General features: G+C 39.3%; 1 pseudogene; it reads left to right on the top strand.

The window, feature by feature from the left end:
• The first annotated feature begins 861 nt into the window (after positions 1-861).
• Positions 862-17,326, top strand: LOC134370803 (small ribosomal subunit protein uS8-like; annotated as a pseudogene).
• Positions 17,327-17,432: the final 106 nt, after the last annotated feature.

Genomic DNA, 17,432 nt, shown 5'->3' on the forward strand with positions numbered 1-17,432 from the left:
TCAGAAACTAGTGGTACTCCAACCACTGAAACCACAGAAAGTCCACCTTAAGAGAAAGAAACATGTTCCAGGACTAAAGGATTTACCTTATGACTATAAAAGCAAATGTGCAACAGATCTATCCTAACAAACATAAAACCAAGCCTCCAAAAGTTCAAATTGGAAGGCCTTCTAGAATAAGTCAATTCTCTTCAAAAGAAGGTAACTGAATCCAGAACTTCTACAAGTCGCCTTTCACAAGGCAACATTAAAATGTGATTCCAGCCATGAGAAAAAGGAGTCAATAGAAACAAGCCTGAGGTGACTCACATGTTGGAATTAAATTTAAAAGCAAATATTATAAACATGTTTAAGTACTCAAAGGGAAAAAATGGTCAAAATGAATGAACAGAGGGAATTTCAGAAGAGAAATTGAAACTTAAAAAAAGCAAATGAAAATTTTAGAATGGAAAATTACATTAACAAATGAAAATTTAACTGGATGGACTTTGTTCTTAAGAACAGATCGGAGATGGCAGAAGAAAAGGTCAATGAACTTGAAGACAAATTTATAAAACAGTGTTTCAATCACAAGAATAGAGAATAATAAGATTAAAAATAACAACAATAACAACAGAACAACAAAAATAAAAACAGAGCTCCAGGAACCTGAGAGGCCATTTAAAAAATATAACAAAATGATAGAAGGAGAGAAGAAAGGGAATGGGGCAGAAAAACTATCTGAAGAAATAATGATCCCAAATTTCATGAACTTGGTGAAAAACATCAATTTATAAATCCAGGAATCTCAGCAAACCCCAAGCAATATAAGCATAAAGAAAACACACCCAGGTCTTTCTGCCATCTTTCTGTGCCACCATAATGGTGCACATGAATGTCCTGGCTGATGCTCTCAAGAGCATCAACAATGCCAAAAGGAGAGGCAAACGCCAGGATCTTATTAGGCCATGCTCCAAAGTCATTGTCTGGTTTCTAACTGTGATGATGAAGCAGTTACATTGGTGAATTTGATGATCACAGAGCTGGGAAAATTGTTGTGAACCTCCCAGGCAGGTTAAACAAGTGTGGAGTGATCAGCCCCAGATTTGATGTACAACTCAAAGACCTAGAAAAATTGCAGAATAATCTACTCCTGTCCCATAAGTTTGGTTTCATTGTACTAACAACCTCAGCTGGCATCATGGACCATGGAGAAACAAGATGAAAACACAAAAGAAAATCCTGGGATTCTTTTTCTATGAATGTAATATGTATGTACAAATAAAATGCCTCAGTGGACAAAAAAAAATTCCAAAAAACTACAAAAAAACCCAGGCATGTCATAGTCAAACTTTTGAAAGACTAAGAGAAGATATTGAAAGCAGCCAGAGAAATAAGATCACATTACATATGTCTGACTTCACATCAGAAAAAAACATAAATTAAAAGCAATGGAACAAAATGTATGGGCAGAAAGAAAAAGTCAACCCAGAAATCTATGTGCAGTAAATGTATTATTAAAACATGAGAGAGAAATAAAGATATTCTCAGATAAAGACAGCCAAGATAATTCCTCATCAGCAGACTTGCTCTAGAAGAACTGCTACAGAAGTTCCTCAGGCTGAAAGGAAATTACACCAGATGGAAACTTAGATAGACAGAAGAAATGAAGAGTACCAAAAGTGGTAAATATGTAGGTAAATAAAAAATGCTATCTTTTTCCTTCTCTTATTTTTTTTAAGGCATTGATTACCTGAAAGAAGAATTATTACAATGTACAGTTGGGTTTATATTAATGAAAAATGTATGACAATAGCAAAAATGTGGTTGCAAATGGAATTATACAGATGTTAGGTTCTTACACTTAATGTTAAGTGGTACAATATGAATTCTAAGTAGATTATAATAAATTAAAGATCAAATTTCTGTGACCTATAAACTCCTAGAACAATCACTAAATAAAATACAAAGAGGAACATCTAAAAAGCCAGTAGAAGAAATAAAATGGAATATTAAAAATATTGATAAACACAAATGAAGGTAGAAAAGGAATAACAGGAACAACAGAAAGATGGAACAAACAGAAAGCAAATAGTAAAATGGCACATTTAACAGAACCATATCAATAATTACATATATAAATGGACCAAATTCTCCAAGTAAAAAAAAGGCAGAGATTGTCACACTTGATTTTAAAAAGCAAAATTGAACTACATGTTGTCTATAAGAGATAACTTTACATATGAAGACACATCCAGGTTGAAAGTAAACAGATGGAGGGCCAGCCCGTGGCTCACTCAGGAGAGTGTGGTGCTGATAACACCAAGGCCATGGGTTCAGATCCCATATAGGGATGGCCGGTTAGCTCACTGGGTGAGCATGGTGCTGACAACACCAAGTCAAGGGTTAAGATCCCCTTACCGGTCATCTTTAAAAAAAAAAAAAAAAGTAAACAGATGGAAAAAGATATTCAATCCAAAAGGAAAGCACTAGAAAGCTGATGTGGCTACATCAATATCAAACGATGTAGTCTTGAAGAGAAGGAGTTTCACCAAAGATAAGGAGGAATACTTCATAATAATAAAAGGCTCAATTAATCAAGAAAACACAATCATAAATGTGTATGCACCTAAAAATAGAATTGCAAAATTAAAATGAGAAATGGACAAATCCACAATCATAGAGATTTTAATACCTCTGGGCTTGGCAATTGATACACAACTTAAAAAATTTCAGAAGACTCAGGCTGGTCACATGGCTCACTTGGGAGAGTGCAGCACTGGTAGCACCAAGGCTGCGGGTTCAGATCCTATATAGTGGTGGCCGGTGCACTCACTGGCTGAGCGTGGTACAGATGGCACCATGCTGAGGGTCACGATCTCCTTACTGGTCAAAAAAAAAATTTTTTTTCAGAAGACTTAAAAACAACATCAACCACCTAAACCTAATGGACATTTTAGAACACTATGCCCAGCAATGACAAAACACACATTCTTTATCTGTTTTTTCCAATAGAAAGCCACTTTATTTTCTCCTGTACTCTGATAGCTGTTCTGTTACAGCTTTATTAAATTTTTAATAACAGCATTTTGAGGTATAAGTTACATATGATAAATTGCACCCATTTAAAGAGTATAATTTGATAAATTTGGACAGATGTACACACACTGGAAGCCATCCCAACAATCACAATATAGAAACTTTCCATCTCCTTTCCCCCAAATTTCCTCATGCCCCTTTGTAGTCTTTCTCTCCCTCCACTTCCTGCTCCAGGTAATGACTGATCTGCTTTCTCTTGCAAGTGGTTAGTTTGTATTTTCTAGAATGTTTGATATATAGGGCTGGCCGGTTAGCTCAGTTGGTTAGAGCATGGTGCTAATAATAGAATGTTTGATATAAATGGATTTATACAATAAATACTCTTGTGTCTGATTTCTTTCATTCAATTTTTGTGTATCTTTCTTTTTGTGTGTGTGTGTTTTGAGTTTTTTTTTTAATGAATGGTATTCTATTGTATAAATGTACAAATTTTGTGTATCTGTTCACCTATTGCTAGATATTTCAGTTGTTTTTGGCTATTACCAATGAAGCCGCAATGAATGTTAATGTACAACTCTTTATGTGGACATATGTTTTCATTTCTCTTGGATATACATCTAGGAGTGAAGCTGGCCAGTTAGCTCAGTTGGTTAGAGCATGGTGTTGATAAAAATCAATGGCCAGGGTTCGATCCTTGTTACTGGCCAGTTGCCAAGAAAAAGAAAAATACATCTAGGAATGAAATGACTAGGTCATAAGGTAGGTATATGCTTAATATTATAGGAATGCCAACAAATTTTTGCAAAGTGAGTGTACCAGATTCCCACCATCATTCTTTACAAATGTTTTTTTTTTATTCTTCATGTTCTTTTCAAGTACACCTGGAACTTTCACCAAGTAGATCATACACTGGGACATAACAATAAGACAATTCAGTAACAAAAATGTCTTGAAAATACCCAAATTGTTGGAAATCAACACACTCCTAAATAACTAGGGATAAAAGAATTCATAAAAGAAATTGGAAAATATTTTGAACTGAATGACAATAAAAATGCAACACATTATTTCTGGGATGCAGCTAAAGCAGTGGTTAGAGGGAAGTTTATAACTTTAAATCCTTATGTTAAAAAAAAAAAGAAAGATGTGTGATCTGTGACCTAAGCAACCTCCCTACGAAATGGGGAAAAAGTGCAAATTAAGACCAAAGTACATAGAAGAATGGAAATAATAAACACAAAGTAGAAATCAGTGCAATAGAAAACAAATCATGAGGAAAGTCAATAAGATAAAATGTTGGTTATTTGGGGAAAATTGCCAATGTTAGAGATGAGAGAGGAAACATTACAGAAACTACAGACATTAAAAGAATAATAAGGCAAAGAGAGCATGCCCAGGGTCCTAGGCAGGAGCTGAGGGCAGTCTCCTCTGGCCAGAAGCAGGCAAGGGAGCACACCTGTGGTCCTAAGCAGGAGCCAAAGGCAGCTCCCTCCACCTAGAAGTAGGTAGGAGAGCATGCCAAAAACACCACTTCCCTACAGTTGGTTCACCACAGCCACTCATGGCTGCCACAAAAGTGGCTCAATGCCACAGCAGTACCCACAGCCACCATGCAGGTGGCCTGCCAGACACTCAAATGCACTGACAAAAGGAGAGTCACCAGCAGAGACTGGAAAAAGAAGACATCTCTTTCCTTAAAGCCCACTCCAGAGTAATAGAAGAAGCAACTGCTCTACCAGATGACCAGACATCAATATAGAGATACTAGAAATACAAACATCCAAGAAAATGTGACACGTAAAAACAAAACAAAACAAACAAACAAACAAACGGTAATTCTTAAATACCAAACCCTATAGAGCAGGAAACCCTTGAAATGACTGAAAATGAATTCTGAGCAACAATCTTAAGGAAACTCACTGAGGTATGAGAAGACCTAGTTAGACAACACAATGAAATGAGAAAAAAGAATCCAGGATATGAAGGAGGAAATTTTTGAAGAGAGTAATACCTTAAAAAAGAATGTAGCAGAATTCATGGAACTGAAAGATTCACTCAGTGAAATAAAAAACACCACTGAGAGCTTAAGCAGCAGCTAGAACAAGCAGACAAAAAAAATTCTGATCTTAAAGATAGTCTTGTCAAAATAATCCAGGTGGAGAAAAAAGGAAAAAAAATTTTTAAAAGAAGAAAACCTAAGAGAGATATCAGAAAACCTTAAGCACAAAGACATTTGAATCATGGGTGTTTCAGAAGGGGAGGAGAAAGGAAAAGGCAGGAAAAAACCTATTCAATGAAATAATAATGAAAAACTTCCCAGGCATAGGTAGAGAGACACAGACCTTCAGATCCAGGAGGCTCAAAGATCTCCAAACAGATTCAATCCAAAAACATCCTCTCCAAGACACATTATAGTCAAACTGGCAAAGCTCAAAGACAAAGAGAGAATCTTAAAAGAAGCAAGAGAAAAGTGTGAAGTCACCTATAAGGGAGCCCCTATCAGATTAACAGCAGACTTTTCAGCAGAAACTCTACAAGCCAGAAGACAATGGGATGATACACTCAAAATACTAAAAGAAAAAAACTGCCAGCCAAGAACAATATACCAAGCAAGGCTGTCTTTCAGAAATGAGGGTGAAATAGTGTATTTTCCAGACAAGCAAAAACTGTGGGAATTCACTACCACACAACTAGCTCTACAAGAAACCCTTAAGGAAGTCATGCATCTGTAATGCAAAAATTGATAATCACCACCACCAATACATAAAAAAGAACAAAACCCACCATTAGAATAAAATTGCAAATGAGAAAGAGTAAAACACTAAATCTTATCACCACAAAAAAACCATAACGACACTGTAATAATAACACGCCTGCTTCATTACTGATTTTAGTAATTTTGGTCTTCTTTTTTTCTTGATTAGTCCAGATAAAGGTTTGCAAATTTTGTGGATTTTTTAAAAGAAAAACAACAACAACAGGAATGACTACTAAGCAGTCTACAAAGCACCATTGATGTAAATATTTTAGTCAAACATTAATTTTACATGATTCTTTTAGGGTATAATAATCTTTATATATATATTGTATAATTTGTTAAATATGTAACTATCATTCATTTTTTGACAAACTTTGTTATGGGAGATTGAAATCAAAATCTAAATTCATTCCTCATTATGATCTAAGTTTTTTTTCTGTACTTTCTTTTCTGCATCTCATCTCTTATGACAGTTTTGAATTTTCTAAATCAGATACTTAAGAACATTTTTGTTTTCAAGAGTTAATCATAATACATTTCTATATCATTAAATAAAAAAAGGACACAAAATTAAACATAGTGGGCTGTTACAGCTCTGTCAAAATATGCATATGAAAGAAGACTCCAACACCCAAAACAATCAGTGTGGTAGTATTACGGATGATATTTTACCTTGTCTAAATTAAAAAAAAAAAAAAAAATCTGTGCATTTCATTGTAGTAAATCTGACCAAAAAAAAAAAAAAAAAAAAAGAAGAAGAAGAATGGAAGGAAACGCACAAAGACAACACGGCTTCTAAAGGCTGAAGCACAAGGACTCCTAGGGCTACCAGGCTCTGGTGTCCAGCACCAGATTGGGTCTCTGAGGCATCCATACTAATCACATAGGCACAGCCCCACAACAAGCAGGACACTCCTTTCTGGAATATGACATTGGAATCTCTAAGACACCAGAAGACTCAGTTCCACATTTTTAGGGAACCTTCTGGTAAGGCAACAAGGTGGCCGGCTGAAGAGAGAGACCCTGCCACCCCTGGTTCTGGGCATGGATACCCCCCAGCTGACTCCAGGGAAGGACTCTCACAGATCCAAGCACAAGGAGCACAGGCAGGCTCAAGAGGCTGACAGTCCCCGGGTAGCGGGTGTCACCTGCTGTGTCCCAGCATCTTGCTGTCCCTGGCTCGGGGACGGGGAGGGGAGCACAGGCACCTGACATCAACCCTAAACACCTCAGAGCCAAAGTCTTCCTCCAGTGTGCTCTGCCTGACCACCTCCTCTTGGCCTCCCAGTTCAACATTCACATCCAGCATCCCACATGAGTGGGGGTACTTCCTAAGGAGGGGCTGTGGGCTCTCAAGTTTATTATTCCTCAGGCAAGTCCAGCTTCCATTTACAAAGCCCAGCTTCTCCATCTGTGAAATGGGCAGATTCCTGCCTCATCCAATGAGAACTCTGTTGTCACGTGATGGGCACTCAGTGGGCTCTCAGCAAAGTTAGCTCCCCCCACTGTGTGGGTGAAAAGGCAGCATTGGGCCCTGTTAAGGATCCAGCCTGCAGGGAAATTAAAAGCACTTAAAAATATATACATTGAAATCAATGTAATACACCATATTAATAGAAAGGGGGGGGGAACGTATGATCATCTCAATTGACACAGAAAAAGCATTTGATAAAATTCAGCACCTTTTCATGATAAAAAATACTCAGTAAGGCCGAGCCCATGGCGTACTCAGGAGAGTGTGGCGCTGGGAGCACGGCGATGCTCCCGCCGCGGGTTCGGATCCTATATAGGGATGGCCGGTGCACTCACTGGCTGAGTGCCGGTCACGAAAAAGACAAAAAAAAAAAAAAAAAAAAAAAAAAAACTCAATAAACTAGGAATAGAAGGATATTTCCTCAATGTGATAAAACCCATACATTAAAACCCACAGCCAACATCATATTCACTGGTGAAGGACTGAAAGCTTTTCCTCTAAGATCAGGAACAGGGTAAAGATGCCTCCTTTCACCACTTCTATTCAACATAGTACTGGAAGTCCAAGCCAGAGCAATTAGGCAAGAAAAAGAAATCAAAAGCATTCAAATGGGAATGGGAGAAGTAAAATTATCTCCATTCACAGATGACATGATCTTATATGTAGAACATATAAGAGCTAATAAACTCTTATTAATAATTCCACACTGTTAGAGCTAGTAAACAAATTCAGCAAAGTTGCAGGATACAAAATCAACAAACAGAAATCAGTTGCATTTCTATATACTAATGATGAACAATCTGAGAAGAAAATTAACAGCTCCATTTAAATAGCATCAAAAAGAACAAAGTACTTGGGAATTAACTTAACCAAAGAGATGAAAAACTTGTACACTGAAAACTACAAAACACTGCTGAAAGAAATTAAAGATATAATTAAACAGAAAGACATTCTGTGTTTATTCATTGGAAGACTTAATATTGTTATGATGTCAATACTACAAAGAAAGCTACAGATTCAGGGCAATCCCTATTAAAATTTCAATGGTGTTTTTGCAGAAATGAAAAACCCATCCTAAAATTCAGATGGAGTTTCAAGGGAACCCATAGCCAAAACAATCTTGAGAAAGCACAAACTTGGAGATCTCACACTTCCTGATTTCAAAACTTACTATAAAGCTACAGTAATTAAGACTGTGTGGTCCTTGCATAAAGATAGACATATAGATCAGTGGACCAAAATAGAGAGCCCAGAAATAAACCCTCACATATAAAATGATTTTCAACAAGTGTGCCAAGATAGGGAAAGGACAGTCTTTTCAACAGATGATGCTGGGAAAACTGGATATCCACATGCAGAAGAGTGAAGTGGGATCCTTACCTGACACCATATACAAAAATTAAGTCAAAATAGATCAAAGACATACACGTAAGACCTGAAAGTATAAAACTCTTAGAAGAAAACAAAGGGCAAAAGCTTTGCAACACTGAATTTGGTAATAATTTCTTGGATATAACACCAAAGGCACAGGCAACAACCACCAGCAAAAATAGACGTATCAGACTTCATGAGAACTAAAAACTTCTGTATCAAAGGACACTATCAATGGAATGTAACAGCAGCTTATGGAATAGGAGAAATACTTGCAAATTATGTATCTAATAAGGGATTCATATCCAGAATATCTAGAAAACTGTTACAATTCAACAACAACAAAACAACTCAATTAAAATGGGCACAGGCCCTGAAAAGACATTTCTCCAGTGAAGATATACAAATAGCCAATAAACCGGAAAAGATGCTCAATATCACTAGTCATTCAGGAAACGCAAATCCAAACTACTTTGGATACCACTTCACATCCATTAGGATGGTTATTTTATGTATATATATATTTTTTCAAATTTATTTTCTTAATTATTTTTTCCTTAATTTTATTTTGTCGATATACAATGTGGTTGATTGTTGTGGCCCATTACCAAAACCTCCGTCCCACCTCCCTCTCCCCCCTCCCACCCAACGATGTCCTTCCTGTTTGCTTGTCGCATCAACTTCAAGGAATTGTAGTTGTTGTGTCTTCTCCCCCCTCCCGCCCCGGTTTGTGTGTGTGTGCGTGTGTGTGTGAATTTATTTATTTATTTTTAGCTCCCACCAATAAGTGAGAACATGTGGTATTTCTCTTTCTGTGCCTGACTTGTTTCACTTAATATAATTCTCTCAAGGTCCATCCATGTTGTTGCAAATGGCAGTATTTCATTCGTTTTTATACCTGAGTAGTATTCCATTGTGTAAATATACCACATTTTCCGTATCCACTCATCCGATGATGGATATTTGGGCTGGTTCCAACTCTTGGCTATTGTAAAGAGTGCTGCGATGAACATTGGGGAACAGGTATACCTTCGACTTGATGATTTCAACTCCTCTGGGTATATTCCCAACAGTGGGATAGCTGGGTCATATGGTAGATCTATCTGCAATTGTTTGAGGAACCTCCATACCATTCTCCATAGAGGCTGCACCATTTTGCAGTCCCACCAACAATGGATGAGAGTTCCTTTTTCTCCGCAACCTCACCAGCATTTATCGTTCAGAGTCTTTTGGATTTTAGCCATCCTAACTGGGGTTAGATGGTATCTCAGTATAGTTTTGATTTGCATTTCCTGGATGCTGAGTGATGTTGAGCATCTTTTCATATGTCTGTTGGCCATTTGTATATCTTCCTTAGAGAAATGCCTACTTAGCTCTTTTGCCCATTTTTTAATTGGGTTCCTTGTTTTTTTCTTGTAAAGTTGTTTGAGTTCCTTGTATATTCTGGATATTAATCCTTTGTCAGATGTATATTTTGCAAATATTTTCTCCCACTCTGTTGGTTGTCTTTTAACTCTGTTAATTGTTTCTTTTGCTGTGCAGAAGCTCTTTGGTTTGGTATAATCCCATTTGTTTATTTTTCCTTTGGTTGCCCGTGCTTTTGGGATCGTATTCATGAACTCTGTGTCCAGTCCTATTTCCTGAAGTGTTTCTCCTATGTTTTCTTTAAGAAGTTTTATTGTTTCAGGGTGTATATTTAATTCTTTAATCCATTTTGAGTTGACTTTAGTGTATGGTAAAAGGTATGGGTCTAGTTTCATTCTCCTGCATATTGATATCCAGTTCTCCCAGCACCATTTGCTAAAGAGGCAGTCTCTTCCCCAGTGTATAGGCTTGGTGCCTTTGTCAAAGATCAGATGGCTGTAGGTGTGTGGGTTGATTTCTGGATTCTCTATTCTATTCCGTTGATCAGTGTGTCTGTTTTTATGCCAGTACCATACTGTTTTGGTTATTATAGCTTTGTAGTATAGTTTAAAGTCAGGTAGTGTTATGCCTCCAGCTTTATTTTTTTTGCTCAGCATTGTTTTGGCTGTGCGTGGTCTTTTGTTATTCCATATAAATGTCTGGATAGTTCTTTCCATTTCTGAGAAAAATGTCATTGGAATTTTGATGGGGATTGCACTGAATTTGTATATCACTTTGGGTAGTATGGACATTTTCACTATGTTGATTCTTCCAATCTAAGAGCATGGGATATCTTTCCATCTTCTTGTATCCTCTCTAATTTCTCTCAGCAGTGGTTTGCAGTTCTCATTATAAAGATTTTTCACATCCTTGGTTAACTCAATTCCTAAGTATTTTATTTTTTTGGTGGCTATTGTAAATGGGCAGGCTTTCTTGATTTCTCTTTCTGCATGTTCACTATTGGAGAATAGAAATGCTACTGATTTTTGTGTGTTGATTTTGTATCTGCTACTGTGCTGAAATCATTTATCAACTCCAAGAGTTTTTTTGTAGAGGCTTTAGGCTGTTCGATATATAGGATCATGTCATCTGCAAACAGGGACAGTTTGACTTCTTCTTTTCCAATCTGGATGCCCTTTATTTCCTTCTCTTCTCTGATTGCTCTGGCTAGTTCTTCCAACACTATATTGAATAGGAGTGGTGAGAGTGGGCATCCTTGTCTAGTTCCTATTCTTAATGGAAAAGCTTTCAGCTTTTCCCCATTCAGGATGATATTGGCAGTGGGTTTATCATATATGGCTTTAATTATGTTGAGATACTTTCCATCTATGCCTAAGTTATAGAGGGTCTTTGTCATGAATGAGTGTTGAATTTTATCAAATGCTTTTTCAGCATCTATACAGATGATCATATGGTCCTTGTGTTTGATTTTATTAATATGGTGTATCACATTTATTGATTTGCATATGTTGAACCAACCTTGCATCCCTGGGATGAATCCCACTTGATCGTGGTGAATAATTTTATGTATGTGTTGCTGTATTCTGTTTGCTAGTATTTTAGTGAGGATTTTTGCATCTATATTCATCAAGGGTATCGGCCTGTAGTTTTCTTTTTTGGTTATATCTTTACCTGGTTTTGGTATCAGGATGATGTTTGCTTCATAGAATGAGTTTGGGAGATTTGCGTCTGTTTCAATCTTTTGGAATAGTTTGTAAAGAATCGGTGTCACTTCCTCTTTGAATGTTTGGTAAAATTCTGCTGTGAATCCATCTGGTCCTGGGCTTTTCTTTGTTGGGAGCTTTCTGATAACAGCTTCAATCTCCTTTATTGTTATTGGTCTGTTCAGATTTTCTGAATCTTCATGGCTCAGCTTTGGGAGCTTGTGTGTGTCCAGAAATTTATCCATTTCCTCCAGATTTTCAAACTTGTTGGCGTATAGTTGTTTATAGTACTCTCGAATGATTCCTTGTATTTCAGATGAATCAGTTGTAACATCACCTTTTTCATTTCTAATTTTTGTTATTTGAATCTTCTCTCTTCTCTTTTTTTGTAAGCCATGCTAATGGTTTGTCAATTTTATTTATCTTTTCAAAAAACCAACTTTTTGATTCATTGATCTTTCGTATTGTTTTTAGGGTTTCAATTTCATTGAGTTCTGCTCTGATCTTAATGATTTCTTTCCGTCTGCTAACTTTAGGTTTGGATTGTTCTTGTTTTTCTAGTTCATTAAGGTGAAGTGTTAGGTTGTTCACTTGCCATCTTTCCATTCTTCTGAGGTGAGCATTTAATGCAATAAATTTCCCCCTTAATACTGCTTTTGCAGTATCCCACAGGTTTTGGTATGAGGTATCATTATTTTCATTAGTTTCAGTAAATTTTTTGATTTCCTGCTTGATTTCTTCTTGAACCCATATGTCATTAAGTAGAATGCTGTTTAATTTCCATGTGTTTGTATAGTTTCCAGAATTTCGTTTGTTATTGATTTCTAGTTTTAATCCATTATGGCCTGAGAAAATACGGTTTTTTTGAATTTGTTGAGACTTGATTTGTGACCTAATATGTGATCTGTCCTGGAGAATGATCCATGTCCTGGTGAGAAGAATGAATATTCTGAGGTTGTTGGATGGAATGTTCTGTAGATATCTGCCAAGTCCAATTGGTCTAGTGTATTGTTTAGATTTTCTGTTTCTCTGCTGATTCTTTGTCTAGATGATCTGTCCAATATTGACAGTGGGGTGTTCAGGTCCCCTGCTATTATGGTATTAGTTTCTATTTCCTTCTTTAGGTCTAATAGAGTTTGTTTTATAAATCTGGCTGCTCCAACATTGGGTGTGTACATATTTATGATTGTTATGTCTTCTTGATGGGTCAGTCCTTTTATCATTATGCAGTGTCCCTCGTTGTCTCTTTTTATGGTTTTTAGTTTAAAGTCTACTTTGTCAGATATAAGAATAGCTACTCCAGCTCGTTTTTCTTTTCTGTTTGCATGGTAAATCTTTTTCCATCCTTTTATTCTTAGTCTGTGTGAGTCTTTATGGGTGAGGTGGGTCTCTTGAAGGTAGCATATAATTGGGTCCTCCTTTTTAATCCAGTCAGCCAGCCAGTCTGTGTCTTTTGATTGGGGAATTTAAGCCTTTTACATTAGGAGTTGTTATTGAAAGGTGTTGATTTATTCCTAGCATTTTATTGATTGTTGTTTGGTTGTCTTAGGTGTCTTTTGTTCCTTGCTTTCTGATTTACTGTTTGTTTTCTGTGTTTGTTGGTTCCTTGGGTTGTAGATTGCCTTTTTGTTGCTTTGTTTTCTCTTCATGAATGCCATTTTTATTATACTAGTGGGTTTAGATTTTTCTTGGGTTTTTATGGCAGTGGTAGTTATTTTTCAGGAACCAAACCCAGTACTCCCTTGAGAATTCCTTGTAAGGGTGGTCGTGTGGTAGTGAACTCCCGCAGTTTTTGTTTGTCTGAGAAATATACTATTTGCCCTTCATTTCGGAAGGATAGCCTTGCAGGGTAGAGTATTCTTGGCTGACAATCTCTGTCTTTTAGTATTTTGAATATATCATCCCACTCCTTTCTGGCTTTTAGGGTTTGTGATGAAAAGTCTGATGTTAGCCTGATTGGGACTCCCTTATAGGTGATTTGACGCTTCTCTCTTGCAGCTTTTAAGATTCTCTCTTTGTCTTTGAATTTTGCCAATTTGAGTATAACATGTCTTGGAGAAGACGTTTTGAGTTGAATACGTTTGGAGATCGTTGAGCTTCCTGGATCTGAAGATCTGTGATTTTTCGTATGCCTGGGAAGTTTTCTGCCACTATTTTGTTGAATATGTGTTCAATGCAATCTCCTTTTTCCTCCGTTCTGGAATACCCATGACTCGGATATTTGAGCACTCTAGGTTGTCTGATGTCTCTCTCAGATTTTCTTCAATGCCTTTGATTCTTTTTTCTTTTTTTTTTTTTTTGTCTGCTTGTTTTATTTCAAACAGCCCATCTTCAAGTTCAGAGGTTCTCTCTCCAACTTCCACAAGCCTGTTGGTTAAACTCTCCATTGTGTTTTTTATTTCAGTGAATAACTTCTTCTGTTCGGCAAGTTCTGCTACATTTTTTTTCAGGGCATTGATTTCTTTGTACATTTCCTCTTTCAGGTCCTGTATACTTTTCCTCATTTCATCATGATGTCTAGCTGAGTTTTCTTTTATCTCATTCAGTTTCCTTAGAATTATCAATCGAAATTCCTTGTCAGACATTTCAAGGGCTTCTTGTTCTACAGGATCTAGAGCTTGAGATTTATTATCCTTTGGTGGTGTACTTTCTTGATTTTTCGTATTTCTGGTATCTTTTCTTTGATGTTTATTCATTGTGGCAGGGGGTTTCACAGTCCACAGGTTTGACACTATTGACTGACTAAGATGTTGCTGTGGTTGCCAATTTGGGATGGCTACCTCAGTGACTTCCTGTTCCGTGCGCTCTGGCCCGGGCTGCTGGGATGTGCTGAGGCACCACAGAGCGTGTGGTCTCTGCAGAGCTTCCCCTGCAGGATGTCTCCCTGCTCTGTGCGCGCTAGGCTGGGCTTGGGATGGAGCCGGGTGGCGGCGGTGAAGCCTTCCTGCTGCTGGATTGTGTGGCGGCTGCCCCCCCCACAGGGTGTGTGGACTCTACGGAGCTTCTATCTCCCTTGCTGGATGACTCTGTGCTCCGTACACATTGGGCTGGGCTGCTGGATTGCACGGCAGCTGGATTGCGCGGCAGCAGCATGAACCCTGTGGAGCTCCCGCCTCCCCTGCCGGACGTCTCACCACTCTGTGTGCACTGGGCTGGGCTGAGAATGAAGCTGGGTGGCAGTGGTGAAGCCTACCTGTTGGATCGCGCAGTGGCGCCCCGCCAGGCGTGTGGTCTCTACGGAGCTTCTGCCTCTCCCGCTGGACGTCTCCCTGTCTCGGCCACGGGTTGATTCACTTCCAGCTCCAGGGACGGGCGGGTGGGGGCGGGGGGTCAGAAGCCCCGGGCACCACTGCAGCCCGGGGTGACACACACCGGCTCAGGCCTCATTGTTTCCACGTCTGCAGCTGTGACGCGGGCCACGGTGCACTGGCGGGTCGCGCACGGGTTGGGGGAAGATTCCCAGTTCTCGGCAGGGTAAAGACACCCTTTCAAAGCCATTCCTTTGCGTCGATTCTGCTATGGCTGCATCTGGCGCGGGCCTCAGGTTGCTTCTACTCGTGGCGGAAAAGCGGCAGGCAGCTCTCCTCTTCCGCCATCTTGACCTCCACTTTTGAGGAAGGAGCCCGCGGATCAGGCCAACCGCAGTGGCTCCCTGCAGCGCCAGCCCCGGTTGCGCACAATCAGGATGGTTATTATAAAAACAAAACAAAACAGAAAATTACTATGTGTTGGCAAGGACGTGGAGAAATTGGAACCCTAGTGGCCTGTTGGTGGGAATGTAAAATGGTGCAGCTGCCGTGGGAAAGTTTGGCAGTTCCTCAAACAGTTCAACAAAAGGTTACCTTATGATTCAGCAATTTCACTCTTTTAGGCATATACCTAAAAGAATAGAAAGCAGGTACTCAGATACTTGTACTCCAATGTTCATATTAGCACCATTCACAACAGCCAAAAGGTGGAAACAGCCCAAGTGTCCCTCAACAAACGAACAGATAAACAAAATGTGGTATATACGTACAATATAATATTATTCAGATTTAAAAAAAAAAATTTTATCGAAACATGATTGTACAAATTTGTGGGGTACAAAGTTGGATATCAATACCTGTGTGCAGTACGTGATGCTCAAATTGGAATAATTAGTATATTCAACATTATACAAAGTAATCAGTTTTAACCAATTCCTGGTTAAGCATCCCTCCCCCTGGCCCACCTCTGGTAACCTCAGTTCTGTTCTCTCCTCTTGAAAGCTCAACATATTATTGTGCTTGTTGTATCTTTCTCTTTTTAAAATTGATTTTTTTTTTTTAGCTTCCACTTATGAGCAGGACATGTGGTATTTCTCTTTCTGTGCCTTATTCCTCTTCAAAAAGGAAGGAAATTCTGAAACATGGTACAATACCGATGAACATTGAAAACACTGTGCTAAGTGAGATAAGCCAGTCACAAAAGGACAATTATTGTATGAGTCCACTTATGTGAGGTACCTAGAGTAGTCACATTCATAGAGACAGAAAACAGAATGGTGGTTGCCAGAGGCTGGGGGTAGGAGGGTATGAGGAGATATTGTTTAAAGGATAGAGTTTCTGGGGTGATGAAAAAGGTCTGGAAATGGAGGTGATAGTTGCACAATACGAATGTACTTAATGCCACTGAATCCTACACCTAAAAATGGCTAAAATGGTAATTTTATGTTACATAAATTTTTTTAAAATGTAGAAGATGATCTGAAAGAAAAAAGCAATTTGGACCGAAAAAGGCCTTTTCTGGCCCTGTTGGGATTCTTTTTTTGCACAGATCTACTGCCCACTCTCTGCCGAGCCCTACCTGAGTTGGCCTGAGCTGCCTGAGGAAAGCCGAATTTGCGGGAACTCCCCCTCTCCCTTGAGGGAGGAAGTTTAAATTATCAGGTCAATTAGGAAAGATACAACCGAAAAAGGCAAGTTTCATTCACACTTCAAGGAGGCGTTTCCTGGCTGGGTGCCACTTTTATTATTTTTGGCCCGGGTGGCTGAAAGCCCCACACACCCAGGGAAGGTACAATGTGATCTTTGATTCGCGTTTCAAGGATCAAAGCGAGAGAGATTGGGTGTAAATGCAGATAACATTTCAGAGATCTTTCATGAAAAGAGTCACTAGACCAGGGCATAAAGGGAGCTGGTGTGTTACGTATGTATTCGCCTTAAGAAGCGTCATTTTCCAGCAATTTTGGCTGCCCATGGCCCCACGGACTCCTGGCCTGCATCCAAGTCCTTGGCCCATGGGCATTCGGGGAGAGGGTGCTGCGCCTCCCCCACCCACCTCGAAGACCTGGGGAGGCGGGGAGAGGTGGGCCCCTGAACATGCACGTGAGGAGCACAGAAGCTCATCCTCTCCTGGCTTTTCCAAAGTGTCGGGGTTCTGACTGGGCATGCCAGTGCGGGGCGGCAGGCTTAGGCTGGGCAAGGCCTATGGGGAGGCCTTGGCCACCTGCCCTCATTGTCCTCTCCGGGTCCAGTCTCCGCTGGGGTAGGGCAGCACGCACCCACCCACGACAAGGAAACCCACAGGCGCTGCACGCAGGCGGAGAGTCCTTGGAGCCAGCCTGCCCTGCCTCCTGTAGCTGGGATGGAGAATGTAGAGCCAGGCCCTCCTTAGGTTTCCAGAAGGGACACCGGGTGCTGAGAGACATTCTGCAGAAGCGCTCGCCAGGTTCATAGGCCCAGCAGCCCCTCCATACCCAAACCCTCTCGTCTTAGCCCGG

This window comes from Cynocephalus volans, chromosome 2, assembly GCF_027409185.1.
Source record: "Cynocephalus volans isolate mCynVol1 chromosome 2, mCynVol1.pri, whole genome shotgun sequence".
Lineage (NCBI taxonomy): Eukaryota > Metazoa > Chordata > Mammalia > Dermoptera > Cynocephalidae > Cynocephalus > Cynocephalus volans.